Source organism: Mus pahari, chromosome 19 (genome assembly GCF_900095145.1).
Source record: "Mus pahari chromosome 19, PAHARI_EIJ_v1.1, whole genome shotgun sequence".
In the NCBI taxonomy this organism is placed as follows: Eukaryota; Metazoa; Chordata; class Mammalia; order Rodentia; family Muridae; genus Mus; species Mus pahari.
This window is the reverse complement of record NC_034608.1, coordinates 11,974,656-11,990,601: the sequence shown is the minus strand read 5'-3', so window position 1 is coordinate 11,990,601 and position 15,946 is coordinate 11,974,656. Positions and strand designations below refer to the sequence as shown.

Sequence of the window (15,946 nt, the reverse complement as noted above, 5' to 3'; positions counted from 1 at the left end):
CACTCCCTTGACAGAGAGCCACAGGGTCATTGATTTAAGTATGGGAAGGAAATTACGACCTTGAACACAGGCTGAAAGAATCTGGCTCCCAGCACTTCCTGTGAGCCACCACTAAATTACATAGCTGAGGTCGGACAAGGCTTTTCAAAGGAGCGTCCCACACCGCCACCGTGTCAGTGATCCCATCGAAGGCAGTTGTTTGTGCACAGCACTTGTTAAAAGCAGGTTGGACTTGGTCTTTACATGGAAAGCGGATTCCCATGGGGGTGAAAGAGCAGGATGGATGTAGGGAGAGAGCAGGAAGATGCCCTTTTTCACTCCAGATCTACCCTGCTGTGTTTGTGCAAGCACACTCAGAAGCCTTGGCTCCTTAGAGAGTGAAGACTGGCACCCATGTGTACCAGGGACCTGGCTAAACTGATACTTCATCCTCTATCTCTGTTTCACTTGTCTGGATAGACTTCCAGGAGAAGGAAGAGGAAAAAGAATTTGAAGAAATAATGGCAACTTGTTTGACTCCCACCTTTAGTCAAGAGTCTTGGGAATTAGACTGCTAGATGTCTGAATATTTAGTGTGTTGTTTTAAAAAGCAAAATCATAGAACCGTAAGAGCATGTGTGCATGCATTTTGAGGCAGGGTCTCCAGGAGTCTAGACTGGCCTCTGGGGTTATGTGCTTGAGCTTTTTTTTCATCCTGGAATCTAGGATTATAGGTATATGCCGCTATGTCCAGACAGTTTATTTGGGGGTTGAATCCAGGGTTTAGTGCATACTAGCCAAGCACTCTGCCAACTGAACTACATCCCCAGCCCTCTTCCTCCCTCCTTCCCATCCATTCATCCATATAACCCAGGCCTCCCAAAGGCTAAGTGTTACGACACACAGTGTACCACAGTGCCTGGATTTTGCTATGAAGACCAGGTTGGCCTGGAACTCACATAGTTCTACCTGTCCCATCTCCAGAGTGCTAGGATTAAAGGTATGCACAACCACAACTGACAGCATTTTAAATGTGGAACCCCAGCATATAAAAGCAGATACACTAGACTGTTCTCTTGAGGCTGAGGGTCCTGGTGTGCTACCTCTTGAGCCTGAAGAACTTCCAGTTACACCCTTGGCTCCCCAAGCGTGGCTTCTCAATTGCAGCAGTGAAGACTACTTACTTGTTTGCCATGGCCCTAGTAGGGGTGTGGAGGACAAGGGCCTAGAGTCCCATATATACTGGCTAGCTATATGAACTTCATTTGCATGTCTCCTAGAAAATTATATTAAAGTGTATAAAGCTTACACAGTCTGAAAGTATGCCTCTGTGTCCTGGCTCAGAAAGAATCCAAAATTGGCTTTTTACATTGTGAAAGATGATATTTAAGTAGTAGTGTTGGCTGTTTGCATCATGTGAGTTCTAGGAATGGAATTCAGATTGCCAGGCCTAGCAATAGGTGTCAATCTAGCTGGCCTGGTGTTTTTCTGGTTTTGTCAATAATAAAACAACTTCTTTTTCTCAGACAGTTCAGTTTATTTGGGGCTGAGATTGAAGCTCAGATCATAGAATGTGTGTCTAGCATGCACAAGGCAATGATGTTGAGTCCCAGCATCAGTAAAGGCACAATGGAATATACTTGTAAACCCCAGAACTCAGAAGGATCAGCTGTTTCACCCTCAGTCTCCAGTTGGCCACCAAGGTATGAGACCTTGTCAAGGAAAAACACAAAAGGAAAATTTAGCTTTTTAAAAATACAATCTTCTGCAGAAGAACAAAGAGCCAAAGCCCCACCTTAGCAGATTTTGAGATAAATTAGGCCTAAGGCACAGTTTGTGCAAATTCCTGTCGTTCCTGTCTTTTACCACTGTTGTGTGAAGTTTGTTTTGTTTTGTTTACATGTTTGTTTAACATTCATAATGCTGTTTTAAACTTCATTGTAAACAAGACAGGCATACACATAATTTTGGGGACCAGAAAATGGCCAAAATGAATATGAGTATTGGTTTTGCCTGTGTAAACTTAAATTAGTTCATAAGTCCAACTGTTCCCTATTAAAGTTTGCTGGGTGTAGAAGTTAACTTTGTTCTAGCCTGTGTTATTGTCCTTACCCCTTCACTTCAGGTATATTAGATGAAGTAAAAGCCACTCTCCCACCTCCAAAGGTTAGGCATTTGGTGTAAGTTATATTACTTGCACAATAGCCCATTTTAGGACTGACAAATTTTGGAATAATGCAAATGAATAGTGAGGAATAATTAGAAATAATGGGCTGAAATCCTAGTTGTCAGGTTGAAATGCTGTCAGGGGAATAGTAAGGTTTATTACTAGATTTAAAATGAAGCTAACAAAATAAAATAAAATAAAGCTAACATGTTCTTTCCAGTTAATAGCAATACGTATGTCTTCTGCACTGTGCACAATCTTCTTGCATATTCAGAAACATGAAGAATATTCATTGTGTTTTTTGTCAGAGTCTCATTCCTGGACTCCGGTTATCCTTGAACTTGAGATCGTTTTGCTTCAACTCCCAAATGCTGGAGTAAAGAATCTTTTTCCAAAAAGAAATTGTCCTGCCAAGAAATTAAAAAACCAACAAACAAACGCCTTACTATATTTTTAAGTGTTTAAAAGCAAATAGTGGCAGGGCGTGGTGGCACACGCCTTTAATCCCAGCAGAGGCAGAGGCAGGTAGATTTCTGAGTTCGAGGCCAGCCTGGTCTACAAAGTGAGTTCCAAGACAGCCAAGGCTACACAGAGAAACCCTGTCTCGAAAAACAAAACAAACAAACAAAAAAAGCAAATAGTGAGGGCTGACAAGATGGCTAAAAAGGTGCTTGCCACCAAGCTTGATGACCTGACTTCAGTGCGTGAGGTTCTAATGGTAGAAGGAGATGTCTACCTACCACAGATTACTTTCTCAACAACACATATACGTCATGGTATATATGCCACTCCTCCCAAGAAAAATGTAATGAAAAATAATTTTATAGGTTTTATTTTCTGTTTCACACTCTGGATAAAATTGATCTTAATGTGAGGATAAGGCTTACTTGTTTAGTTTGGTTTTAAGTTGGTAAGGATACCCAAGTGCACTGTGCCAATGGCTAGATAAGCTATGTGATGCTTGGCTTATTGAAATGCTTTCAAGTTGGAATTTGCTTAAGTTTTATGTTACCTTTCATGTGTAGTGCTTGTACAATGTATCCTAAATACTGTTCTTTGTTTTCCTTAGAATATGTCTGAGGAATATGGGAATCAACAAATTCTTTTGGTCCTTGCACATGTGTCCACACAGGCCTCCAATACTAGGTGGTACCTTGTGCCATTCATCCAGCCCTGCTTCCTTAGGAGCAGCATTCTCCCAAGTGAGTAGCTGATCATGCTATAGCTTCTGGGACTGTTAAAAGATGCTGTCCAAGCATTACTAGAATCAGCAGTTCTCTAGAGTCAGTCCTAGGGAGAAGAGTGCCTCTTGTTCCTAAGGGCTCCTCTCCACCTTACTCAGGTAGCCCCACCCTGTGTAGACTCATCTAGACATCATGGATTCTCTATTATGTCCCTCAGCACAAACAGCTTCCGTCTGTTCCCTATCAAGGTTGTACCTGGGACTACTGCTTGGACAACATGCTTAATTCCAGTTTTACATGTCCACTTAATCCTGCCAGAAAGTGGACTCTACACTTTTAACAGGTGTGTGTTGGGGTGGGGGAAAGTGACACAGACTTGCCTAGTGAGATATGCGCTGTATGTCCCATAATACAGTTAGGTGAAAGATGCAGGACTAATGTAGCTTAGTGCCTACCTAGCATGCCCTTTGTTCCTTCTCCAGGACCAGATTAGGGAGAGATACTGCTTGCAGCCTGTCAACCCTTTTACAGTCTTATGTTTTCTCAGTCTAATTACAGCTTCCTTGGAACTTAACTGATGTATCTTGGTACTACCATAAAGCATCCTGGGAATTTTTCTTCAACAGCTTTTTATTAATTAGTCTATTTATTTGGGGGGGGGGTCCTCACTGTATAACTCTTATTGGCTCTCAAAATGTGTAGACCAGGCTGGCCTCACAGAAACTTGCTGCCTCCTGGATCCTGGGATTAGAACTGTATCTTCATTTTTTTTTTTTTTTTAATACACCCAGCAGAACAGCTTTCTGGCAGTGTAAACATGTCCTTGAATAATTTTGCTAACTTTACGAACCTCAGTGATTGAGCACAGTGAGCACATCTGAATCCGCATCCTGGGGGAGACTGTGCTGGGGCTCCCAGGAGTCAAACTTCCTACTTTCTACTCTAGCTTTTCCTTCCCAGTCCACATTTCTGTGAACTAGCATCCTAGGAAATCTGTCTGTCTGTCTGTCTCTCTCTCTCTCTCCTGTATATGAGTGTTTTGCCCTACATGTATGTGTACACACACATACACACACACCATAAGCATGACTGGTACACACAGAGGTCGTCAGAAGAGGTCATCAGATTCATTAGAACTGGAGTTAGGGATTATTGTGAGCCACCACATTGGTGCTAGGAACCATTACTCAGGTCCTCTATAAAAGCAATAAGTGTTCTTAATCACTAAGATCGTCCCACCCCCTTTTTTAAAGCAGAGCAAACAGCTTTATTAGGGAAAAGTGGGGGAAATAAACTTCTGACAGGGAAAGGGGCACTTGGGGGAAGAATACTCTTTTTCTGTGTTTTGAGACAAAATGTTACGTATCTGGACTGGCCTCAATATGTAAACCAAGATGACCTTGAACTCTTGACCTGTCTGTGTCCTCTGTGTAAGAGCTTCCATGTGCCTCCATGTCCAACTCAGCAAATCCCGATTATGACACCAGTTCTGAGAATACAAGAATAAGGGCTGGAGAGATGCTCAGAGGTTAAGAGAATACAGAAACAAATATAAAATTTTTTCTCACTATACCCTGACATCTCAATTCTAATATCAGAAATGTAGAAGATGTTCACCACCTCTCCCACCCCCTTATTCCACCCCCACGCAACCCCCCACCAAGCAAACAGCAGACATGAGTGGGTTCCTCAGACTCAATGCAGCTCTAATACTATGTCCCTGGGGTTCATATCACCTCAGGTTTAGGGCTCAGTCCATCAAGATTCTTATAAGTCTCAGTGTTTCATTTTACCGTATTCTTGACTGTACTCCAGTCCACCCACAGCCTCTTTCTTGATTAATATGCTAGTGTGATCCACAAAGCTCAGGGAAGCACTGTTGATGTTACAAAGCATACAGATGAGGTGTGGAGAAGGCAGGGTGAATTGGAAGGTATGCAGAGTAGCCATACACCTACCATTCTTGAGCTTTGATGTTGTCAACTGTATGAAGCTAGCTGAGCCCTCTTTGGTTTTTCTGGGGCTTCAGTAGGTAGGCACGATTAGTTAGATCATTGGCTGTTTGTGTTCGGCTCTGTAGAGGCTGGAGCTTCGGGACTCACTCTAATACTGCCCTGTTTTTTTTCCCTGTGAGCCGCCTCCCTTCTGAAAGCCATCAGCTTACAAAAGAACGTTCACTACTGGGAAGATTCCAAAGATTTTAGAAGTGAGCCAAGAGACAGGAAGAAAATCAAATACATATTTTATAACATAGTAGGCAGGTAACCCAGAAAGATACAATGAACCAGCTTCTGATTTTATCTTTATTTTTGTCTTATACTTTGATCAGTTAGGCTGGCTAGAATTCTGAAGCTGCCTGGTTTCAGCTGCTGAGGATAAAGTTTAAGGAAGTGCTTTTGGGAAACAGCCTCCTTCATTGACCCTGGGAATCTGATTCTAGCCTCTGAATAATTTGACTTTAAAATGTTGCTTTAGGACCAGTTTGTAGTTTGGCTGGCCTCAAAGCTTGAGAATTGTGTTAAGGGTGGAAAATTGTCTTTACTGAGTGTGGGGCATCAAGGGTGGCAAGAGTGTCATCATAGTCTTGTCACCAACCCTGAAACTCAGGGTCCCTTTACCAGGACTCAGGAAAATTGTTGGCAAATATTGTGAACAGTGTCAGGATCTTTGGTAGATGCTTTTTAAAAACTAACTTTTTTAGGCCAGAATATTTTCAAAACAGACATCTGACTTTCCAGTTCTTGACTGAAAGCCTTGCCGTTCCTGGTGCTTTGCTGGTTGGGCTTTCTGGAGTCTGCAGAGGGAATAGCATGGCTTCGAGGGTTCGTGCACAATGGCCAAAAACAGCCTGTCTGATGATGGTTTCCAGACCAGCCTTAGCTTAGTCTTCTTCAGACCCAGAGGATCCATTTCAGAGATTCTCTGAGTCACAAGCCCAGTATAGATTCCCTTTCCTTCCTACAGAAGGGAGGGGTCAGATCTGTAGCCTGCATGAGAGGCAGCAGCCAGCAGGGCTCTCTGCTGCCTGCCAGCCAGACTCTTCTTTGGTAACCCATGGTTTCCACACAACACATCCAGATACTATTATTTCAGTGTGTATTGGGTTGAAAGGTAGAATTATAGTTGCCATGGTCAAGTAGGATTTTTTTATATGAGATGATTAATTCATTAGAATATGGGAATTTGTTGGGTATAGAGTTTAGGTGGCAATATTACCAAAAGAAACATGAGACTGATGGTAAGGCTCAGTGGGTTTTTTTGCCTAGTAAAAAATGAGCCTTTGATTAGTACTCAGTCCATTGGCTGAGGTGACATATACTTATAATATCAGTAACTCTGGATTATTTCAAGATCGTTCTTAGCTACATTGCCACTTTGAAGCCAGTTTGAAACCCTGTCTCAAAAAGTAAAATAACATCAAGAGAAGATGTCATTTATTTTTTTATTATTTTTTTCTTTTTTTTCAAAACTTATTTTACATGTATGAGTGTTTTACATGCATGTATGTCTGTGCATCATGTGTGTTTTGTGCCTGGTTCCTGCAGAGGTCGGAAGAGAGGAGGGGATCCCCTAAAACCAGGCTTAGAAATAGATGGTTGTGAGCTGCTGTGTGGGTGCTGGAAACTGAACCCAAGTCCTCTCTGTAAGAGCATTAAGTGCTCTTAACTGCTGAACTGTCTCTCCAGTCACTGCATTTCCTTATTCAGTACATTGACTTTGCATTGTAGCCAAGTGTTAGATTTAGCTAGATAGGTCATTTCTCAGTTGTGAAGAGTAGAGTGACATAAAAATTGTTTCTGGGACTCTGCAGAAAAGGGGGAAGTTAGTGTAACAGGGGCCACCCAGTGGGGACCTTTCTTTCGTACAGTCCTGGAGGCTGTTGGCATGTTAATTTTTTTTTATTTTTTATTTTAAAATGCCCTTATAATTCTGATTACCAGAAATAAGGTGCCCTCCCTATCTCTCTCAGGGTCAAAAGATAATCACACCTACTTAGTCTGCTCCCCTGCTCTGTCTTTAAGTCAGTAGGTGTCATGTGTGCATAACAACCTTGAACTGTACTTCTGTCTTTTCATCTCTAGTTTCTCCTATTCCAAACGAAAAGCAAAAACTACAAATCTTACCTTTCTGCCTATTACTATAAAAATGAAAGCATTGGGCTTTTAAAAAGGTTTTCTTGAGTTAAATTCTGCAGTTCAGTAGAGCATTTTCAACTGTTTTTTAAATTTATTTTATTATTTGTCAATTTCCATACATTCTATATTATACTTTGATCATTTTTTCCCCATTGCCCACTTTCATTTCTCTTCAACTCCTGTTTGAAACCCCTTCCCCTTTCCTATCTTTTGTTTACTTAGGGTTGATTGCATGAGCGTAGGTGGGACATTATTTACTGGAGCATGCCCTACACTACTGAAGAAAATGATTCTCTCTATCCCACCAACCAATAACTGTAAATAGTTCTTCAGAGAAGGGTGGTATCCGCCCCTTCTGATTTTTTTTTTTTGTTTTAATTTTATATTTTACCTGCATGTATATGTACCGTGTGTGTGTGTGTGTGTGTGTGTGTGTGTGTGTGTGTGTGTGTGTGTGTGCTGGTTTCCTTGGAGGCCAGAAGAAAGCATCAGATCCACTGAAAGAGTTACAGACCATTTTGAGTTGCTCTGTGGGTTCTAGAAATAGAACCCAAGTCCTCTAGAAGAACAGTAGATGCTCTTAATCACAGCCATTTCTCCTGCCCCAAGGTTTTGGGGATATTATTTGTTTGAGACAGCGTCTTCTGTAACACTGCTTCCTGAACTTGCTTTGTAGCCCAGCCTGGGTCTTAAATACTAACAGCCTTCCTGACTCTCCATTCTGGGGCTGGGGTTACTGACTGTCATTGAGGGCTGCTGTTGTTTTAATGGTGTTGCAGTGTGAACCCATGGCCTTTCATGCTAGGCAAATACTCTACCCCTGAGGTGGAGCCCCAGTTTTTTTGGGTTTTTTGTTGTTGTTGTTTTTATTTAATTTTTTTAATTTTTAATTTTTTTTAAAATTTAATTTTAAGTTGCCCAAGCAAGCCTTGAACTTGTATTTCTGCTTAGTCTCGTGAATATTGGGGTTATAGGTGTGCACTGTGACACCTGGTTGTGTTCCCTGCTTGCCTTTTTTTTTTTTTTAAATTTCTTCCTTCTGTGCCACCTACATATATATTTTCTTCTGCCAGCAGAGTAACAGATGTTTTACTGGCTGATCATGATTGACACCTGAAACACACTCAGAAACTGAGATTGAAGAGGTTTAGGGAATGCCTTTCCATCGTGCTGCTTGCCTGTGTTTTCATTCTTTTCCTGACTGGGATGAAGGAATAACAGTAGCATGGGCTGTGTTGTGCTTTTCAAGAGTAACGGCCCATGAAATGATTTCTTCCTAGCTGTGGTTGGTGGCATTTGAAGGTTGTTACATATTCTCGTATTTGGACACTGTAATTTTGATTATGGATAGAGGTTAGAGAATTCTGTGTCTTGTGGGTTAGAGCTCAGAAGCATGTGTTACTATGGACGGTGTGTGCGTGTGCATGAGGGGACACCAGTGGACTGTTTGTCAGGGAATACACCTACAGTTACAGCCCCTTGGCAGCAGTACTCAATGTACTTTAGGGTCACAGTGGCATTTTTGGTGTCTTGGGAATGGTGCAGCTTCCTATTGTGGGTGATGAGTAAAAAGTTCCCTTGTAGAAAAGATGCTCTAGTTTAGAGTTAGTGCTACACATACTAGAGACATTCTAGACCTTCTGTGACAAGGTCTGCAGAGCACACAGGTGCTTGTGCTTGCATGATTTTTACAGCAGCACAACATTTGTGATAAAGAGTTGAAAATACTCCTGAAGGGTCCTCCTCTCCAAGGTAATTGACTTGACGCCTCAAAAGATGGTAAGCTATTAGGCTTTGTATTTTGTTGGTTTTCCTAGTGTCAGTAGTTCTACAGAATTCAGTGATACAAGAAGTTACTACTGTTTTTACCCTGGTTTTTAAATACATCTTTACCTATTTATTTATTTTTTATTGTTTGAAATGGGTTATGTGGCTAACCAGGAACTTACAGCAGTCTACTGCCTCAGCCTCTTGGGGGCTGAGGTTACAAAAATGAGCCATTGTAGCAGTTTGGCTTAGTTTTATTTATTCTTAGATTTATTTTATCTGTATGAAAATACACTATATGAATGCTAGGTAGTTACTGGTGGCTGTGAGCCATCATGTGGATGCTGGGAATTGAACTCAGGTCCTCTGCAAGAGCAGAAAGTATTAGAACCATTGAGCCATCTCTCTGGCCCTGGGTTAACTTTAAAGACGTGTCTCTCCTCTGTTGTCACTCTCCACTTTTGAAAGGGCTAGTGCTAGAAAACCCTGGGGTGGATATTTGATTTTTGTTCCTTAGTTGCCCATTAAGGATTTGTTTCTTACCAGATGTAAGTTTGGGGATACTGGACATCATGAAGTCTTGGACACACCTTCCTTGTTCTCTGTGCTATCTTTATGATCTTGTGATCATTAAGTTTAATGGCTCAGCTAAATTTTTTTTTTTTTTTTTTAGCCAACAACCTCTTTGAAAAGCTGAATGTGTATGTGGCCAGGCACTTAAAAGTTATTTCCTCTAAACTAAGTGTTTGAGACGTCTTTAGATTTATAACCAGCTTTGTTTACTGTGTAATTCAGTCCAATTGAGGAACTAGTAAAACTGCACTGTCCAGACATCAAAGCTGAGAGTGCAGTTACACTTAGGAACTTATTAGGTTTCTAACAAGTAGAAGTTAGCAGGTGTTCAAAAATTAACTATTTCCATGCCACCTGATTTTCAAGTTTTGGTAACATTTTTAGCTGTGGATGTAACTTGGAGTTTAAATTATCAGTTGCATTTAGACATAGTGGCATTATACCAGTCAGAAGGCTGAGCATGAGTTATAGTTCAAGGCCAGCCTGGGTTGTATAGTGAGGCCCTGTCTCAAAATAGCAAAACTACATACATATTAGTGGCTGTCCTCATCACGGTTGGCTGTTCTTTTCATTTCAGCTTTCTGCAGCTAAGAACATCCTGCCATTTGAAAATGATGACTAAGCAAGGATTGAACAGATGATGGTGCATTTTTACTTCAAATTTGATGCAATCTTTTGTTGTTTCATTTTCCTCTTGAGGTTTCTGGGAAGGAATGTGTTATTAGACTCACTGTACAGAGAGCTGAGTCATAGATTGCCAGTTGCATACTTCAGTCACTTCAAGGAGGGGACCCTGTTGCTAAGTATGTTTCAAGCTAGGTAGGTGTGAGACTGTTCCTTGGGGTGAGCATCCTAGTCTTTTGGGGTCTTCACCAGCAGTCCTTCCCCAGCTCTGTCACCGATTAAAATAAACTGTACGATACAGATCCCTGTGCCAAGCTTGGTGATTTTTTTTTTTATAGCTCTTTCCTGTCCTGTGTTGGAGGGGAGTTAAATACATTTAAGATATTTACAAGCAGCTCTTCATTTTGTTTTTGTGGCAGCCATTTAGAGAAGTGGGAGCAAAGGTTTTCTCTTAGGTGCCCTGCTTGTTCCTGCTCACTTCTGTAACCTGACTTGAAGTTTGTCATGTATAGGCTGTTCACACACAGTCCTTGAGGTTTCTCTTTTGAAATAATTTTTAATATTACACCTTAGGTTTCTTTAGAAGTTTTGGTTTTTCAAATTGTCGTGAAAAATGTTTAGAAGTGACCTGTGAGGGTGTCATCTCAGTAGATAAGCAGTGCTCTTTCTTTTGTCTCTTAGATTAAAATGTGTAACTGAGTCCAGTGGCTCACGCCTGTAAGAGGCTAGGACAGGAGGAACATAGAGTTCAAGGCTTGCCTGTGAGACCCTGTGTCAAAGTAAAAGGCAGAGACAGGAGGATTATAGCAAGTTGGAACAGTAAAGGGGAGGAGGAAGAGAAGTGAGTCAGGGACACGGCTTATCAGAGAGCTTGCTTCAAACCCACCAGTGAAGGGCCTGGGAGAGCTTCAGCAGTAGATCATTTGCTCAGTGTGTTCAGTCTTTGGTCCCACTCCTAGCACTACACAAAAGCAAAACAACAACAACAACAATGATGCTTAGAGCAGTGGCTCTCAACCTTTCTAATGCTGTGACTCTTCACTATAGTTCCTAATATTGTACTGACCCTCAATCATAACATTGTTTTTGCTGCTACTTCATAAGGTGTAATTTTGGTGCTGCTGTGAATGGTAAAGTAAATATCTGTGTTTTCCAATGGTCTTAGGCAACAACCACTGTGAAAGGGTTGATTAACCTCTAAAGGGGTCACAACCCACAGGTTGAAAACTGCTGGTCTAGAGAGATAGCTCAACAGTTAAAGCACTTGTTGCTCTTGCAGAGAATCTAAGTTTTCCCCTAGTACCCATATGGTGCCTCACAACCATCCACAACTCCATTTTTGGGAAATCCAACACCCTCTTCTAATCTCCATGGGCATCAGGCATGCACAGGGTGCACATACATGCATACAGACAAAACACTCATACACATAAAATAAGTAATTTTAAAGGGTTTAAAGAAAAGATCTGTTTTCTTGACATTTCTGAGAAGCACACAAAACATGAAGTGCCAGCTTCCTAACAGGTACAAATGAGATTCACAAGAAGATTGGTCGCTTGCTATTTTAGAGAGTCCTAGGAGATGGCTTGGCAGTCACACAGTTACACTTGAGTGTGCAAGTAAATATCAGTACCACAGTATAGTGGATTCCAGAGGCCCATGTGTGCAGAAATAGCCAAGGGTGGTTTGTGTTACTTACGTCAATTGTGAAAGCATGCTAAACACTTTGTTTGACACCATGATAACAGTTTGTTACTGACTGAAATTGTTAAAGCTTTTTGGTTTTAACAAAAACTTTTTAACAATTTGGATTCCTTTAAAGCTCCATTCTTGCCTCCTTGGATCCTGACCATGGAAAGACTCAGCATTAGCCAGGCAGTGGTGGCGCACGCCTTTAATCCCAGCACTTGAGAGGCAGAGGCAGGCGGATCTCTGTGAGTTTGAGGCCAACCTGGTTTACAGACTGAGTTCCAAGGCAGCCAGGGCTACACAGAGAAACCTTGTCCAGAAAACCCAAAAGGAAGAGAGGGAAAAAAAAAAAAAAAAAAACTAAAGAAAGACTCTGCATTATTTTAAGTTGCTCAGCCCAGTTCGCTTGCTGGTTCTCCAAACTAGCCTGTCTTTTTCTTTTTCTTTTCTTTTTTTCTTTTTTTCCTCTGCTGAGGTTCAACAGGAATCACCTGTGATGTAGCTGCCTAAATCTAGAGAGCTGGCTTTCAAGCTTTGTAGCCACCCCAGTACTGATTTCTCTAGAAGTATTACAGATGGAGGGAGGACACAGCAGCCAACTTGAAAAACTACAGGCCAGCTCTCATCAGAGGAACTCTTTGGGAATTTGTCATTGGTAACAGTAAAAACAACACAGAAGAATATCATATATACTGTCTTAGTTAGGCTTCTTATTGCTGTGATGAAACACCATGACCAGAAGCAACTTGGGGACTGTTCCACATAATAGTCTGTCATCAAAAGCAGTGAGGGCAGGAACTCAAGCAGGTCAGGAACCTGGAAGCAGGAGCTGATGCACAGGCTGTGGAGGGTGACGCTTACTAGCTTGCTGATCTTGGTTTGCTTAGCCAGCTTTCTCTTAGAACTCAGGACCACTAACCCATGGATGGTACTATCCACAATAGGCTGGGTCCTCTTACACCAATCACTAATTAAGAATATTGCTTACAGCAGGATCTTATGGATGTATTTCCTCAATTGAAGTTCGATCCTTTCCGATAACTCTAGCTTGTGTCAAGTTGACATAAAACTAGCTAGCACACATACTTAATCCAGATTTACCTATTAACATTTTATTCCTCTGCAATGATTTTGTTTTGAAAGGTTCTCATGTGGCCCGTGTTGGCCTGAGACTGACTTTGGCTGTAGCCAGATCTGTCCACATCTCTCAAGTGTTTATACTTGATTACAGGCAAGCACTACCATTTCCAGGTTGTGCGGGGTGAGGATCAAGACCAGGGTTTTATTCATACTAGGTAAGCATTGTACTGACTGAGCCATAGCCCTAGTCCCTTGTTGGCATTCTTACTCTCTATAAAACAGATTTTTTTCCCTGAACATTTACATTCATTTTGCGTCTTTCCCCCTCCCCAAAATACTTTAGTATGACTTCTCTAAAAGTAGATACTTTATCTCAGTATAGCCATCCATTTATATACACTAGTATTGATTTTTTTTTTCTGATTTATTCTTTTTACTCAAGTGTCCTATCACTGAGCTTCATCCTCTCACCTACATTGATTTTACTATGTAAAAGACGTGTAACACAAAGTTATAGTCTTAGCCATCTTTAGTAAACGTTTCATAAGTGTTCAATCTATTCACAATATGTAGCCATTACCATGGCCCATCCCTGTGACTTCATCCCACATGTGAATGCAAGGTCCCCATTCACTACGTCCCTCATCCATTGCAACCAGCATCATTACACTTCTGATTCTTACAGCTCTTTTTTGTTGTTGTTTTTTTGTTTCGTTTTTTGAGACAGGGTTTCTCTGTATAGCCTTGGCTGTCCTGGAGCTCACTCTGTAGACCAGGCTGGCCTCGAACTCAGAAATCTGCCTGCCTCTGCCTCCCAAGTGCTGGGATTAAAGGTGTGCGCCACCGTGCCTGGCTCTTATAGCTTTTAAGATAGAAACAGTATATTAAGTCTACTGTTACTTTTTCAGATGTAAGTGTATATATTGTGTGTGTGCACATATACGTGTGTGTGTGTGTGTGTGTGTGTGTGTGTGTGTGTGTGTGTGTGTGTGCATGCATGCTATGGTGCGCCTGTGCAGTCGGGATCAGCTTGATGGGGTTATATCTTTGACAGGTCTGGTGGCCAGTGCTTACCTCTGCACCTCCACTGGGTGGTGGGGGTCTTTTGCCCTAGTTTTTCGTCTTTGATCCATTCAGAGTTATTGTTTGTTTGGGTTTTTTGTTCTTGTGTTTTGTTTTGTTTTGTTTTTTCTTTGAGACAGAGTTGTAATGTGTAGTCTTGGAAACTCTAGAACTTGCTATGTGGACCAGGTTGGCCTTGAATTCACAGAAATTTCCCCAGTGCTGAGATTAAAAGCATGCCCCACCACTCAGTGCCTTGCAAATGCTATACAAACATTGTTACATCTGAGTCACATCCCTTGCCTAAGGTTAGCTTCTGTATGTAGTGTATAAAGAAAGACCTACCTCTGTCTTTTCAGCACCTCTTACCTTTCTCAGCACCAAATGGTAAAAAGTCTGTCCTTTTCCCAATGAATGATCTCAACATCCTTGTCAAAAGTCATGTAGCCAACCAAGCATGGTGGCAAGAGGCAGGCGCTCTGTGAGTCTGAGACAGCCTGTTTTTTTAAAAAGTCACTCAGTGATATATGTGATGATTTAGCTGTGAGCTTTCAATTCCTTTTCCATTGGTCTGTCTTTATGTCACTGCAGGACTGTTCTGATTGTTGTAGCTTTGTAGTAAATTGGAAAGCAAGATTATGAGTCTTCCAGGTTCATTCTTTCCTCCTTCCTTTCTCTTCTATCCTCCCCATTCCCTCTCTGACCTGCTGTTTCTCCTGCCTCAGTCTCCTAAGTGCCTCCACACCACGTTGATGTAGATTTTGATTACTGAGTAAAGGTGTTATCTGATTTCTCCATTGTAATTACTATTAAGAGCTTTCTCCTGGTAATCAATAAGCAGTCTTAGGAGGCACTTGACTTAGCTGTCAGCATCCTGCCCCTCAAGATTTCCCCTATATTTAACCATCTGTTGTGACTCATATCTGATCCAGTAATTAGACTTTAGTTCATAATTTTTTTTTGCAGTGGAGCGTAATTCATTACCGTACAATAATTTTGCTTCTCAGATTATCCTAGACTTTACTCGTAGGAGACTTTACTTCAAGATGACACCATAAAAGATGACACTATTGTCCTTGTGAAAATGTCCTACCACCATCATAATATTAATTTATTTATTTACTTGTTTGTTACATTTCTGGCTCAGCAAGACGTGATGACACACACTTGGGAGACACAGGCAGAGGTAGATCTCTGAGTCTGTGGCCAGCCCGGTCTACAGATCAGTCCCAAGATAGCCAGAGCTACACAGAGAAATCTTATCTCAAAAAAACAAAGCAAAAAAGATATTTCATGCCCACCTTGTATCCACCCCACCTTAGAGTTAGCCGATTTCCTCCAGACTCACTTGTCACCTTAGTGGTTTACACTCTCCTTATTTATATCCACCTGTCCTGGTCTGGACTATACCTGTTTGAAAACACATTGATATTAGCCTTTTTACTATTATCACTTTGTGTAATGTATGTGCAAACATCCTCCTCCTGTATAGGCGTGCACATGCCACAGCATATGTGTGGAAGTTAGAGGACAACTTTGAAAGATTGGTTCTATCCTTTCTCCATGGGATCCAGAAATTAAGCTTGGGTTGTCAGGCTTACACAGCAAATACTTTTACCCCCAGAGCCACTTCTACAACTTTGATGTCAGCCTTAATCACTCACCTAGCACAAGGCCAGATACAC

General features: G+C 41.5%; 1 protein-coding gene across 1 annotated transcript in view; it reads left to right on the top strand.

Annotated features, from left to right (window-relative positions):
* Arhgap35 (Rho GTPase activating protein 35) overlaps positions 1 to 15,946 on the top strand; it is a 111,352-nt gene that overhangs the window by 32,049 nt on the left and 63,357 nt on the right. The gene's annotated exons all lie outside the window — the stretch shown is intronic.